This window comes from Tupaia chinensis, unplaced genomic scaffold, assembly GCF_000334495.1.
Source record: "Tupaia chinensis unplaced genomic scaffold, TupChi_1.0 Scaffold141165_1, whole genome shotgun sequence".
Taxonomy (NCBI): domain Eukaryota; kingdom Metazoa; phylum Chordata; class Mammalia; order Scandentia; family Tupaiidae; genus Tupaia; species Tupaia belangeri.
Window position 1 is genome coordinate 776,708 of NW_006201028.1, and position 2,576 is coordinate 779,283.

Consider the following 2,576-nt stretch of genomic DNA (forward strand, 5'->3'; position numbering starts at 1 on the left):
ACTGCTGCCCCTGCCTCAATCAAGAGAGAGAGATAGAGAGATAGAAAGCGAGAAATCAACCCCCATGGGAGATGGCCATGCCACAATCCCTTCTCCTCCATTCTTCTCTCAGGATCTTGGGCACCTACACCCACGTGCCCAGCGTGAGTTTTAAGCCACCTGGTCCAGGACTCGAACTGCGGTCGACTACATGGGAGTCCAGTGACATAGCCATTAGGCTAACTGCTGGTCCCAGTACAGAGTAATTCTCAAACTGCACATCTTAGCTAGATCATGAGAGCTCAGTTTCCCTCTTGAAGAAAGCTCTGCTTCTCAATTTCAGAAGGTAGCAGAAAAAAGTGCACCCAAGTGGCTGGTTCTGCATGTGTTTATCTCACTTAATCTTTGTAACAATGGTACAAGATAGCTGTCATTGTCTCTATTTTATGGAGGAAGAAACTGAGGTTCAGAGAGGTTAAGAATTTTTTCCAGAGTTTCACAGCGAGGCAGATCCCATAGTCTGCAGAGGTTGGCACTAGGCTCCATAACTGATGCTAGAGCACTTAAGTCCTGTGGTCTCTGTCATATCTTGTGGCAGGAAGCCATCCTCCACTCAAAGTACCCATGTGGCCTGCCCCATCTGGATAAAGAGTTAGAAAAGGATCTTGGCAGAAGCCCCAGTGCCTAGCCTAGGCATTTTGATGTTAAAATCCCATTTTTCTTTTAAGACATCTAGCTCAAAGGGCTCTGAATCAACACGAAGCTAAACAAGAGAGATGTTCACCATCCAGACCCTGGTTAAAGAAAGGCCTTGTCCTAACAATGCAGTCCTGCCGGAGTTGGGACTACAGCTAATGAGTCTGTCTGTCCATCTATTCAATTCCTTTAAGGGTCACGATGCAGAGAGAATTTGCCTTTTATTCTTCCTGCAAAAAGAGCAATGACGGGTTTTTGGTTCTCATACTACCTGCTGAGATGCCCTGAACACTGTAGTGAACTTGCAGGGGTGCAATAAGACATCTTCCATTTTTGAGGGAAACAGCAATACTCAACATTTGTTAGACACCCTGCCAGTTCACAGTTTCAACAAGAGATTGCACTACATTCTTTTCAATGAAGTCATTCCTTTGTGGGCCTGGGTATCCAGCAGTTGCTGTGATAAGAAGTTACCATAGAGAAGTAACATGGAAGAGGAAATGAGAACCATGGTATTTAATTTGATTCCAAGGTCTGAGATGCTATATGGTGCCCAGTATATCCCATTTGTAATTGTGGCTAATTAGGAATAAAATTAATTTTTTTTTCAATTTATGTGTATACTTTTTTCAGATAACTACTCAATATTAGGATATAAATACTAAATTGTTGAAACCGAACTACGTAATAAACAAAACATAGGTGTTTCCTTTGGCCTAAGGGCACTGTAAAAAACCTACTAAAATACCAAGGCTCCTGAACTAGGAAAGTGTGGGAGCCTCTGCTGCAGGTGTTTTCAGGTCCCTGGAGCTGCAGAAGCAGGTGGGCAGTGAAACTTGTGTCAATATTAGGATATAAATACTAAATTGTTGAAACCGAACTACGTAATAAACAAAACATAGGTGTTTCCTTTGGCCTAAGGGCACTGTAAAAAACCTACTAAAATACCAAGGCTCCTGAACTAGGAAAGTGTGGGAGCCTCTGCTGCAGGTGTTTTCAGGTCCCTGGAGCTGCAGAAGCAGGTGGGCAGTGAAACTTGTGTCCTCTCCACCTGGAGAAGGGGCTGCACACCAGCTCCCTCCTGGCTCAGGGGCTAAGCTCACCTACATCTGAGTCAGCCTCACCCTGGGCTCCCAGGGTCTCTGAACTCACTCCCTGAAAAAAAAAAAAAAACAAAAAACCTCTATTCAGCACAGACCTCATGAAAAAAAAAAAAAAAAAAACCTAAAGTAGCCCAGAAATAGCAGCCAGCCAGCACAGGGGACTTCTACACATGCTCAGACCTGGACAATCTCTATAAGTCAAACAATTCACAGAAAGGGAGCCATGGGAACCAAGGAAAGGCCTTCCACTGACAGCTCATCACTGAAAGGCCAACCCAGGCTTTTGGGGTGAAGATTTATATCAAAATACCTTCTTTGTTCCCAAGGGGTTTCTTGCCAGCTACACTCCCTCTCTTCATTCTTTTTTGAAGTCATAATCCTCTGTTGATGACATCACAGCTGTTGATACAATAGTCAACTATTGTGATGTCACAGGACTCAATTATTTCCGTTTCAGGTGGCGGACTGGGGTGGAGAATGTGACAAAGGGCAATAATAGCATACAGTTACAGAACTGGAATTTGCTTTTCCATGCTAATTTCCCTGGTGATGAAGGGCAGTGACTCAGAAAAAGGAAAGGCAAGCCACTGGCAGCAAGGCTGTTTGTAGACTGGTCTGTACTAAGTCAGGGAGTGAAGAGGTCAGAGAGGAAACGAGAAAGGGATTTTTCATTCCAGGAGAGGCCAAGTACAAAGATATGCTCATTCTGACCAAGTCCAGGACCTTCTTTTTCCATCAGCCATCACTTGGACCCAAAGTAGGGCAAGCGGACACGTAGGAGCGGCTCTAGCCGGAAAA

At 44.4% G+C, this 2,576-nt stretch overlaps 1 protein-coding gene across 8 annotated transcripts in view; it reads right to left on the reverse strand.

Annotated features, from left to right (window-relative positions):
- The window catches only part of DENND2B (DENN domain containing 2B), a 210,993-nt gene that overhangs the window by 69,603 nt on the left and 138,814 nt on the right, over window positions 1-2,576 (reverse strand). Inside the window, exon 1 of one of the 8 annotated variants that reach the window (XM_006162910.3) lies at window positions 2,089-2,117. The exons of the other annotated variants lie outside the window; for them this stretch is intronic. The gene's annotated coding sequence lies outside the window, so the exon portion shown is untranslated. Of the gene's footprint in view, window positions 1-2,088; window positions 2,118-2,576 lie in introns of those variants that run through there. 8 annotated transcript variants of the gene reach the window in all.